Source organism: Scyliorhinus torazame, chromosome 22 (genome assembly GCF_047496885.1).
Source record: "Scyliorhinus torazame isolate Kashiwa2021f chromosome 22, sScyTor2.1, whole genome shotgun sequence".
Taxonomy (NCBI): Eukaryota; Metazoa; Chordata; class Chondrichthyes; order Carcharhiniformes; family Scyliorhinidae; genus Scyliorhinus; species Scyliorhinus torazame.
The window spans coordinates 15095698-15108928 of NC_092728.1; the positions used below are offsets into that span (position 1 = coordinate 15095698).

The 13231-nt window shown below is 52.3% G+C and overlaps 1 protein-coding gene across 3 annotated transcripts in view; it reads left to right on the forward strand.

The window, feature by feature from the left end:
- The window catches only part of idh3g (isocitrate dehydrogenase (NAD(+)) 3 non-catalytic subunit gamma), an 86599-nt gene extending 84525 nt beyond the window's left edge, over positions 1-2074 (forward strand). For all 3 annotated transcript variants that reach the window (XM_072487917.1, XM_072487918.1, XM_072487919.1), the window contains one exon: positions 1547-2074. The gene's annotated coding sequence lies outside the window, so the exon portion shown is untranslated. The remainder of the gene's footprint in view (positions 1-1546) is intronic.
- Positions 2075-13231: the final 11157 nt, after the last annotated feature.

Consider the following 13231-nt stretch of genomic DNA (forward strand, 5'->3'; position numbering starts at 1 on the left):
CTGCCACAAGACTCCCATTTCCCCCTAACCCACACCCGCTACTTACCCTCCTCACCTGCTCTTGGCCTCGAACGTCCTGGGGTTAACATTGACCACGGACTGGACCAGTTCTGTCGACACTGTGACCTCAAAATGCAGGTCGCAGATGGGAAATTATTCAGTGAGTAACTCCCCTCCTGACCCCCCGCCCTTCAAAAGCCGGCCCCCCAGATTTTCACAAAATGTATATATAATCTGGGTGTCGCTGGCCGGGCCTAGCATTTATTGTCCATCCTGATTTGCCCCTCGGGGAAGGGGGTGGGTGAGCCGCCATCTTCAACCGCTGCAGCCCCCGTGTGGTGTAGGTACCCCCACAGCGCTGTTAGGGAGGGAGTTCCAGGCCTCATAGTCCACCAGGAAGTCCACCAGGAGCACCCGCGGTCGCCAAGAAGCGAGGCCCGGCTACCCGAGCGAGAGGGGAGGCGCGAAGGCCGGGCAATCGGCGGCGTTGTCGTTTTCGGGGAGTAACGGGGGGGGGCACTCGACCAGAGAGGACAGGGCTGGGCGGCGACCAGAGCGGGGAGGGCAAGAGAGCAGAGGCTATATCCGGAATACGTGTGCAGATTTGGTCTCTGCGTTTTAAGAGGGGCGATACCTGCGTTGGGGGTGTGGTACAGCGAAGGCTCACTGGGATGAGGAAGGGAGGGGGTGGGGGGGGGGGTTGTCCCACGATGTAAGGCTGAGTAAATCAGGCCTAAATTTCCTGGACTTCGGAAGAACGAGAGACGATATCAATCAGACACACCAGTCTTTTTTTTTAAATTTAGAGTACGCAATTAATTTTTTTTCCAATGCAGGGGCAATTTAGCGCGGCCAATCCACCTACCCGGCACATCTTTTGGGTTGTGGGGGCGAAACCCACGCAGACACGGGGAGAATGTGCAAACCCCACACGGACAGTGACCCAGAGCCGGGATCGAACCTGGGACCTCGGCGCCGTGAGGCAGCAGTGCTAACCCACCGTGCTGCCCTTGACGCACCATATTCTGAGGGAATTTGAACTATTTTGGTTCAACCAATTAAACTAAATCAAACTAACTGACGGGAGGGGCAGTCTCCGAATAGGCGAGGGGTCCCGATCGTTCAGGTCTGGGATGAGGAGAAATTACTTTGCTCGAAGGGTGGTGAATCTTTGGGATTTTCGACCCCGGGAGGGTTGTGGAAGCTCCGTGGTTGGAGGCTGGCGATCGGACGGCTTTTCTGGTCTCCCGAGGGAGCGGGCGGGGAAACTGGAATTGGAAGCCCAGGATCGGCCACGACGGCAACGGATGGAGGAGAGGTGGATGGGCCGAATGGTCTGCTCCTCGCTCCGATTTCCTGTGTAAAGCCCGCCTCTCCTGCCTCAATATCTCCCCCACGTGGCTCGATGTCAAATCCTGTCCGTTTCACACTTCTGTAAAAGGGGTATTGGGGGGGGGGGGGGGGTTTCCGTTGCGAAGAGGTCATCCGCGAACGTAACCCGCTGTTGAAGCCACGATTCTAGAAATCCCGCCTCCTGTCTTTTCAGATGCCGTCGACGTGTTGGCCGCTGGGAGCCGGGTTTCCCCCGTCTCCTCTCAACTCTGACGAGGTACAAGATGAATTTCTTCTGCCGACTGGGCCCCGGACACGTTCTTCGCCCAGTGTGGAGGGGTTTGGTGTGGGTGGGGGGGGGGGGGGGGACCTTTTTGCCACAACATTGCGTTGGCGGCCCGCAGACTCACCAGTCAAGCTCTTCCAGCTGCTGCTTTTCTCCGGAAAACTGTGCGCGCTCCCACCAATATTCCTACTGCTTCACGATCACTGTCCGTCATTTAAATAGGGGGTTCAGGAGGGGTGGGGTCCTGTATGCATCTAGGCTGCTAATTGTGAAATGCCCATTGTGCGGACTGCTGTCTCCGAATGCACCGTTCCCAATGCCTGCTCCATCCCATGCAATGACCTTGTGCTTGTAGCCGGATCAAGCTTGCCCGATCAAATCTCAGTAATTCCGAGGACATGTCTGTTTGTGCATTAAGACAGATCTTCTATCGAATAAAACGATGCTTGAACTCTGCCGGAAATGTTTGACGTCTTCTTCATTGTGTCAACAGTATAAATCAAGAGTGAACAGATACCCGGGAGTGAGTTACAGACTGGAATCTAATCGAGGGGTTCGGGCTGGTTTATATGTAGAATAACAGATACCCGGGAGTGAGTTACAGACTGGAATCTAATCGAGGGTTTGGGGTGGTTTATATATAGAATAACAGATACCCGGGAGTGAGTTACAGACCGGAATCTAATCGAGGGGTTCGGGATGGTTTATATATAGAATAACAGATACCCGGGAGTGAGTTACAGACTGGAATCTAATCGAGGGGTTCAGGGTGGTTTATATATAGAATAACAGATACCCGGGAGTGAGTTACAGACTGGAATCTAATCGGGGGGTTCGGGGTGGTTTATATATAGAATAACAGATACCCGGGAGTGAGTTACAGACTGGAATCTAATCGAGGGGTTCGGGGTGGTTTATATATAGAATAACAGATACCCCGGAGTGAGTTACAGACTGGAATCTAATCGAGGGTTCGGGGTGGTTTATATGTAGAATAACAGATACCCGGGAGTGAGTTACAGACTGGAATCTAATCGAGGGTTCGGGGTGGTTTATATATAGAATAACAGATACCCGGGAGTGAGTTACAGACTGGAATCTAATCGAGGGGTTCAGGGTGGTTTATATATAAAATAACAGATACCCGGGAGTGAGTTACAGACTGGAATCTAATCGAGGGGTTCGGGGTGGTTTATATATAGAATAACAGATACCCGGGAGTGAGTTACAGACTGGAATCTAATCGAGGGGTTCGGGGTGGTTTATATATAAAATAACAGATACCCGGGAGTGAGTTACAGACTGGAATCTAATCGAGGGGTTCGGGGTGGTTTATATATAGAATAACAGATACCCGGGAGTGAGATACAGACTGGAATCTAATAGGGTTTGGGGTGGTTTATATATAGAATAACAGATACCCGGGAGTGAGTTACTGACTGGAATCTAATCGAGGAGTTCGGGGTGGTTTATATATAGAATAACGGATACCTGGGAGTGAGTTACAGACTGGAATCTAATCGAGGGGTTCGGGGTGGTTTATATATAGAATAACAGATACCCGGGAGTGAGTTACAGACTGGAATCTAATCGAGGGGTTCGGGGTGGTTTATATATAGAATAACAGATACCCGGGAGTGAGTTACAGACTGGAATCTAATCGAGGGTTCGGGGTGGTTTATATGTAGAATAACAGATACCCGGGAGTGAGTTACAGACTGGAATCTAATCGAGGGTTCGGGGTGGTTTATATATAGAATAACAGATACCCGGGAGTGAGTTACAGACTGGAATCTAATCGAGGGGTTCGGGGTGGTTTATATATAAAATAACAGATACCCGGGAGTGAGTTACAGACTGGAATCTAATCGAGGGGTTCGGGGTGGTTTATATATAGAATAACAGATACCCGGGAGTGAGATACAGACTGGAATCTAATAGGGTTTGGGGTGGTTTATATATAGAATAACAGATACCCGGGAGTGAGTTACTGACTGGAATCTAATCGAGGAGTTCGGGGTGGTTTATATATAGAATAACAGATACCCGGGAGTGAGTTACAGACTGGAATCTAATCGAGGGGTTCAGGGTGGTTTAGAATAGAATAACAGATACCCGGGAGTGAGTTACAGACTGGAATCTAATCGAGGGGTTCGGGGTGGTTTATATATAGAATAACGGATACCCGGGAGTGAGTTACAGGCTGGAATCTAATCGAGGGGTTCGGGGTGGTTTATATATAGAATAACAGATACCCGGGAGTGAGTTACAGACTGGAATCTAATCGAGGGTTCGGGGTGGTTTATATATAGAATAACAGATACCCGGGAGTGAGTTACAGACTGGAATCTAATCGAGGGTTCGGGGTGGTTTATATATAGAATAACAGATACCCGGGAGTGAGTTACAGACTGGAATCTAATCGAGGAGTTTGGGGGGTTTATATATAGAATAACAGATACCCGGGAGCGAGTTACAGACTGGAATCTAATCGAGGGGTTCACGGTGGTTTATATATAGAATAACAGATACCCGGGAGTGAGTTACAGACTGGAATCTAATCGAGGGGTTCGGGGTGGTTTATATATAAAATAACAGATACCCGGGAGTGAGTTACAGACTGGAATCTAATCGAGGGGTTCGGTGCGGTTTATATATAGAATAACAGATACCCGGGAGTGAGATACAGACTGGAATCTAATCGAGGGGTTTGGGGTGGTTTATATATAGAATAACAGATACCCGGGAGTGAGTTACAGACTGGAGTCTAATCGAGGGGTTCGGGGTGGTTTATATATAGAATAACAGATACCTGGGAGCGAGTTACAGACTGGAATCTAATCGAGGGGTTCGGGGGGGTTTATACATAGAATAACAGGTACCCGGGAGTGAGTTACAGACTGGAATCTAATCCAGGGGTTCGGGGTGGTTTATATATAGAATAACAGATACCCGGGAGTGAGTTACAGACTGGAATCTAATCGAGGGTTCGGGTTGGTTTATATATAGAATAACAGATACCCGGGAGTGAGTTACAGACTGGAATCTAATCGAGGGGTTCGGGGTGGTTTATATATAGAATAACAGATACCCGGGAGCGAGTTACAGACTGGAATCTAATCGAGGGGTTCGGGGGGGTTTATACATAGAATAACAGATACGCGGGAGTGAGTTACAGACTGGAATCTAATCGAGGGGTTCGGGGTGGTTTATATATAGAATAACAGATACCCAGGAGTGAGTTACAGACTGGAATCTAATCGAGGGGTTCGGGGTGGTTTATATATAGAATAACAGATACCCAGGAGTGAGTTACAGACTGGAATCTAATCGAGGGGTTCGGGGTGGTTTATATATAGAATAACAGATACCCGGGAGTGAGTTACAGACTGGAATCTAATCGAGGGGTTCGGGGTGGTTTATATATAGAATAACAGATACCCGGGAGTGAGTTACAGACTGGAATCTAATCGAGGGGTTCGGGGTGGTTTATATATCGAATAACAGATACCCGGGAGTGAGTTACAGACTGGAATCTAATCGAGAGGTTCAGGGTGGTTTATATATAGAATAACAGATACCCGGGAGTGAGTTACAGACTGGAATCTAATCGAGGGGTTCGGGGTGGTTTCTATATAGAATAACAGATACCCGGGAGTGAGTTACAGACTGGAATCTAATCGAGGGGTTCGGGGTGGTTTATATATAGAATAACAGATACCCGGGAGTGAGATACAGACTGGAATCTAATCGAGGGGTTTGGGGTGGTTTATATGAAGAAAAACAGAGGGTGGTGCAGTGGTTAGCACTGCAGTCTCACGGCGTTGAGGTCCCAGGTTCGATCCCGGCCCCGGGTCACTGTCCGTGTGGAGTTTGCACATTCTCCCCACGTCTGCGTGGGTTTCACCCCCACAACCCAATGATATGCAGGGTAGGTGGATTGGCCACGGCTAAATTGCCCCTTAATTGGAAAAGAATTGAACTCTTTAAATTTATTTCCTTTAAAAGAAGAAAAATACAGAATAAGAGGTATTCAGGAGCGAGTTAGCGACTGTTTCTGGTGACTGCTGCTGGACGGAATCCATTAACGGTTCCCTCGCGAGAATAATGACTGTTCTGGGTTTTGTCGCCGTGGCAACAAGTTCCATTTGCGCCTCGGAAAGATAATGAAAGAATGTTGCCGTGGCAACGCAGGGCCACAAATATTGGGAGTGAATTTTGATGGCAGGTGGTACTTAAGTCAGAGAACTGCCTAGCGGACAGAGAGGTGGGGGAGGGAGGGAGGGACGGCGGTGATGGAGAATCCGCTCACTCAAAATGGTGACTGCAGGTGAGGCGGGTTCCGGTGGACACTGCAGGCCGAGGGTGGGCTGACTCGCGCGACAGCGCCGTCCGAGCCCCCCAGCTCTGCTCCCGAGAAGGATAAGTGCAGCAGACGCCATGGGAACAGCAGCCCCTACACCCTCCCTATCTCTCCAACCACCTCCACTCCCCACAAACCTCCCTATCTCTCCAACCACCTCCACTCCCCACAACACTCTCTGTCTCTCTAACCACCTCCACTCCCCACAACACTCTCTATCTCTCCAACCACCTCCACTCCCCACAACACTCCCTATCTCTCCAACCACCTCCACTCCCCACAACCCTCCCTATCTCTCCAACCACCTCCACTCCCCACAACCCTCCCTATCTCTCCAACCACCTCCACTCCCCACAACCCTCCCTATCTCTCCAACCACCTCCACTCCCCACAACCCTCCCTATCTCTCTAACCACCTCCACTCCCCACTACCCTCCCTATCTCTCTAACCACCTCCACTCCCCACAACCTTCCCTATCTCTCTAACCACCTCCACTCCCCACAACCCTCCCTATCTCTCCAACCACCTCCACTCCCCACAACCCTCCCTATCTCTCCAACCACCTCCACTCCCCACAACACTCTCTATCTCTCTAACCACCTCCACTCCCCACAACCCGCCCTATCTCTCCAACCACCTCCACTCCCCACAACCCCTCCCTATCTCTCTAATCACCTCCACTCCCCACAACCCTCCCTATCTCTCCAACCACCTCCACTCCCCACAACCCTCCCTATCTCTCTAACCACCTCCACTCCCCACAACCCTCCCTATCTCTCTAACCACCTCCACTCCCCACAACCCTCCCTATCTCTCTAACCACCTCCACTCCCCACAACCCTCCCTATCTCTCTAACCCCCTCCACTCCCCACAACACTCTCTATCTCTCTAACCACCTCCACTCCCCACAACACTCCCTATCTCTCCAACCACCTCCACTCCCCACAACCCTCCCTATCTCTCCAACCACCTCCACTCCCCACAACCCTCCCTATCTCTCCAACCACCTCCATTCCCCACAACACTCCCTATCTCTCCAACCACCTCCATTCCCCACAACACTCCCTATCTCTCCAACCACCTCCACTCCCCACAACCCTCCCTATCTCTCTAACCACCTCCACTCCCCACAACCCCTCCCTATCTCTCTAATCACCTCCACTCCCCACAACCCTCCCTATCTCTCCAACCACCTCCACTCCCCACAACCCTCCCTATCTCTCTAACCACCTCCACTCCCCACAACCCCTCCCTATCTCTCCAACCACCTCCATTCCCCACAACACTCCCTATCTCTCCAACCACCTCCACTCCCCACAACACTCTCTATCTCTCCAACCACCTCCACTCCCCACAACCCTCCCTATCTCTCCAACCACCTCCACTCCCCACAACACTCTCTATCTCTCCAACCACCTCCACTCCCCACAACACTCCCTATCTCTCTAACCACCTCCACTCCCCACAACACTCCCTATCTCTCCAACCACCTCCACTCCCCACAACACTCCCTATCTCTCCAACCACCTCCACTCCCCACAACCCTCCCTATCTCTCCAACCACCTCCACTCCCCACAACCCTCCCTATCTCTCTAACCACCTCCACTCCCCACTACCCTCCCTATCTCTCCAACCACCTTCACTCCCCACAACACTCTCTATCTCTCCAACCACCTCCACTCCCCACAACCCTCCCTATCTCTCCAACCACCTCCACTCCCCACAACCCTCCCTATCTCTCCAACCACCTCCACTCCCCACAACCCTCCCTATCTCTCCAACCACCTCCACTCCCCACAACCCTCCCTATCTCTCCAACCACCTCCACTCCCCACAACACACCCTATCTCTCCAACCACCTCCACTCCCCACAACACTCTCTATCTCTCCAACCACCTCCACTCCCCACAACCCTCCCTATCTCTCTAACCACCTCCACTCCCCACAACACTCTCTATCTCTCTAACCACCTCCACTCCCCACAACACTCTCTATCTCTCTAACCACCTCCACTCCCCACAACCCTCCCTATCTCTCTAACCACCTCCACTCCCCATCTCTCTAACCACCTCCACTCCCCACAACACTCTCTATCTCTCTAACCACCTCCACTCCCCACAACACTCTCTATCTCTCTAACCACCTCCACTCCCCACAACACTCTCTATCTCTCTAACCACCTCCACTCCCCACAACACTCTCTATCTCTCGAACCACCTCCACTCCCCACAACCCTCCCTATCTCTCTAACCACCTCCACTCCCCACAACACTCTCTATCTCTCTAACCACCTCCACTCCCCACAACACTCTCTATCTCTCTAACCACCTCCACTCCCCACAACACTCTCTATCTCTCTAACCACCTCCACTCCCCACAACCCTCCCTATCTCTCTAACCACCTCCACTCCCCACAACCCTCCCTATCTCTCCAACCACCTCCACTCCCCACAACCCTCCCTATCTCTCCAACCACCTCCACTCCCCACAACACTCTCTATCTCTCTAACCACCTCCACTCCCCACAACACAATCTCTCCAACCACCTCCACTCCCCACAACCTTCCCTATCTCTCTAACCACCTCCACTCCCCACAACCCTCCCTATCTCTCTAACCACCTCCACTCCCCACAACACTCTCTATCTCTCTAACCACCTCCACTCCCCACAACACTCCCTATCTCTCCAACCACCTCCACTCCCCACAACCCTCTCTATCCCTCTAACCACCTCCACTCCCCACAACCCTCTCTATCTCTCTAACCACGTCCACTCCCCACAACCCTCCCTATCTCTCCAACCACCTCCACTCCCCACAACACCCTCTATCTCTCAACCACCTCCACTCCCCACAACCCTCCCTGTCTCTCTAACCACCTCCACTTCCCACAACACTATCTTTCCAACCACCTCCACTCCCCACAACCTTCCCTATCTCTCTAACCACCTGCACTCTCCACAACCCTCCCTATCTCTCCAACCACCTCCACTCCCCACAACCTTCCCTATCTCTCTAACCACCTGAACTCCCCACAACCCTCCCTATCTCTCCAACCGCCTCCACTCCCCACAACACTCTCTATCTCTCTAACCACCTCCACTCCCCACAACACTCTCTATCTCTCTAACCACCTCCACTCCCCACAACACTCTCTATCTCTCTAACCACCTCCACTCCCCACATCCCTCCCTATCTCTCTAACAACATCCACTCCCCACAACACTCTCTATCTCTCCAACCACCTCCACTCCCCACAACCCTCCCTATCTCTCTAACCACCTCCACTCCCCACAACACTCTCTGTCTCTCCAACCACCTCCACTCCCCACAACCCTCCCTATCTCTCTAACCACCTCCACTCCCCACAACCCTCCCTGTCTCTCTAACCACCTCCACTCCCCACAACACTCTCTATCCCTCTAACCACCTCCACTCCCCACAACCCTCCCTATCTCTCCAACCACCTCCACTCCCCACAACCCTCCCTATCTCTCTAACCACCTCCACTCCCCACGACCCCTCCCTATCTCTCCAACCACCTCCATTCCCCACAACACTCCCTATCTCTCCAACCACCTCCACTCCCCACAACCCTCCCTATCTCTCCAACCACCTCCACTCCCCACAACCCTCCCTATCTCTCTAACCACCTCCACTCTCCACAACCCTCCCTATCTCTCCAACCACCTCCACTCCCCACAACCCCTCCCTATCTCTCTAATCACCTCCACTCCCCACAACCCTCCCTATCTCTCCAACCACCTCCACTCCCCACAACCCTCCCTATCTCTCCAACCACCTCCACTCCCCACAACCCTCCCTATCTCTCCAACCACCTCCATTCCCCACAACACTCCCTATCTCTCCAACCACCTCCATTCCCCACAACACTCCCTATCTCTCCAACCACCTCCACTCCCCACAACCCTCCCTATCTCTCTAACCACCTCCACTCCCCACAACCCCTCCCTATCTCTCTAATCACCTCCACTCCCCACAACCCTCCCTATCTCTCCAACCACCTCCACTCCCCACAACCCTCCCTATCTCTCTAACCACCTCCACTCCCCACAACCCCTCCCTATCTCTCCAACCACCTCCATTCCCCACAACACTCCCTATCTCTCCAACCACCTCCACTCCCCACAACACTCTCTATCTCTCCAACCACCTCCACAACCCTCCCTATCTCTCCAACCACCTCCACTCCCCACAACACTCTCTATCTCTCCAACCACCTCCACTCCCCACAACACTCCCTATCTCTCTAACCACCTCCACTCCCCACAACACTCCCTATCTCTCCAACCATCTCCACTCCCCACAACACTCCCTATCTCTCTAACCACCTCCACTTCCCACAACACTATCTTTCCAACCACCTCCACTCCCCACAACCTTCCCTATCTCTCTAACCACCTCCACTCCCCACAACCCTCCCTATCTCTCCAACCACCTCCACTCCCCACAACCTTCCCTATCTCTCTAACCACCTCCACTCCCCACAACACTCTCTATCTCTCTAACCACCTCCACTCCCCACAACACTCTCTATCTCTCTAACCACCTCCACTCCCCACATCCCTCCCTATCTCTCTAACCACCTCCACTCCCCACAACCCTCCCTATCTCTCCAACCACCTCCACTCCCCACAACACTCTCTATCTCTCTAACCACCTCCACTCCCCACAACCCTCCCTATCTCTCCAACCACCTCCACTCCCCACAACCCTCCCTGTCTCTCTAACCACCTCCACTCCCCACAACACTCTCTATCTCTCCAACCACCTCCACTCCCCACAACCCTCCCTGTCTCTCTAACCACCTCCACTCCCCACAACACTCTCTATCTCTCTAACAACATCCACTCCCCACAACACTATCTCTCCAACCACCTCCACTCCCCACAACACTCTCTATCCCTCTAACCACCTCCACTCCCCACAACCCTCCCTATCTCTCCAACCACCTCCACTCCCCACAACCCTCCCTATCTCTCTAACCACCTCCACTCCCCACAACACTATCTATCTCTCGAACCACCTCCACTCCCCACAACCCTCCCTATCTCTCTAACCACCTCCACTCCCCACAACACTATCTATCTCTCGAACCACCTCCACTCCCCACAACCCTCCCTATCTCTCTAACCACCTCCACTCCCCACAACCCTCCCTGTCTCTCTAACCACCTCCACTCCCCACAACCCTCCCTATCTCTCTAACCACCTCCACTCCCCACAACCCTCCCTATCTCTCCAACCACCTCCACTCCCCACAACCCTCCCTATCTCTCTAACCACCTCCACTCCCCACAACCCTCCCTATCTCTCTAACCACCTCCACTCCCCACAACCCTCCCTATCTCTCCAACCACCTCCACTCCCCACAACACTCTCTGTCTCTCTAACCACCTCCACTCCCCACAACACTCTCTATCTCTCCAACCACCTCCACTCCCCACAACCCTCCCTATCTCTCCAACCACCTCCACTCCCCACAACCCTCCCTGTCTCTCTAACCACCTCCACTCCCCACAAACACTCTCTATCTTTCTAACCACCTCCACTCCCCACAACCCTCCCTATCTCTCCAACCACCTCCACTCCCCACAACACTCTCTATCTCTCTAACCAACTCCACTCCCCACAACCCTCCCTATCTCTCTAACCACCTCCATTCCCCACAACACTATCTCTCTAACCACCTCCATTCCCCACAACACTCCCTATCTCTCTAACCTCCTCCACTCCCCACAACACTCTCTATCTCTCTAACCACCTCCACTCCCCACAACACTCTCTATCTCTCCAACCACCTCCACTCCCCACAACACTCTCTATCTCTCTAACCACCTCCATTCCCCACAATACTCTCTATCTCTCCAACCACCTCCACTCCCCACAACACTCTCTATCTCTCTAACCACCTCCACTCCCCACAACCATCCCTATCTCTCTAACCCCCTCCACTCCCCACAACACTCTCTATCTCTCTAACCACCTCCACTCCCCAGAACCTCCCTATCTCTCTAACCACCTCCACTCCCCACAACCCTCCCTATCTCTCTAACCACCTCCACTCCCCACAACACTCTCTGTCTCTCTAACCACCTCTACTCCCCACAACACTCTCTATCTCTCCAACCACCTCCACTCCCCACAACACTCTCTATCTCTCCAACCACCTCCACTCCCCACAACACTCTCTGTCTCTCTAACCACCTCCACTCCCCACAACCCTCCCTATCTCTCCAACCACCTCCACTCCCCACAACACTCTCTATCTCTCCAACCACCTCCACTCTCCACAACCCTCCCTATCTCTCCAACCACCTCCACTCCCCACAACCCTCCCTAGCCCAGATCGATACTCAATGTTATCAACAGCCCATCAACCCAGGTATCCGCAGTTTCATTCAGGACTGTTTACACCTAATCTACTCAGACATCCACAGTTAAATCGGCTATCCCCGGGAACAATTGCAACATATTAGCAATTTAATACCGGGCCAGACCTGTCGGCGCCTGCAGTGGCCGAAACAAAGACAGGTGAGCGACCACCCCCCCCCCCCCCCCCCCCCGATCGAGGAATCGTCTCACCATTGGACACATCGACCCCAGAGACTGGGGACAGAATCCAATCACTTGGGACTCAGGGTCAAGGGCCGCCCCGGGAGGCGGGAAGCCCCTGGGCCCTATAAAAGTGAAGGTCCAAGTTCAGATCTCTCTCTCTCTCATCTTCGCCTGCTCGAGACCTTCGCAAGACCAGCACCGTGTATCGTAAGTTTGAATCCAGCGATCGCTATCCGGTAGAGACACCGAGCCACCGACCTGTAGCAGCCTTTTGAATCCCGCGGGCCAGATTTGATTGGACAAGCCATTCGTTTCCCTGACCTGGTGGGCTCTTCTTAAGTTAAGTATTGGCCAGTAGTGATAGGTTTATTATATAGAAAGTAGTATTAGGGTATTAATATTGCTTGTTGTATATAATAAATGACCGTTGTTTTAATCCTTACTAAGCGGTGTGCTGTGTTATTAATCATAACCTGAACTTGAACCACGTGGCGGTATCATAAAGATACCTGGTGACTCATGAGCAAAGGTGACCTAAACAGAGCAAGTAGACTAAGGCTAAAAAGAGCAACATTATTGGCGACTCCGACGGGACCCGACATAGAAGTGGAAAACCACTCCGGGAGAACCCCAACATTTTGAATTAGAATCCAATCGGAAACAAAAAAAA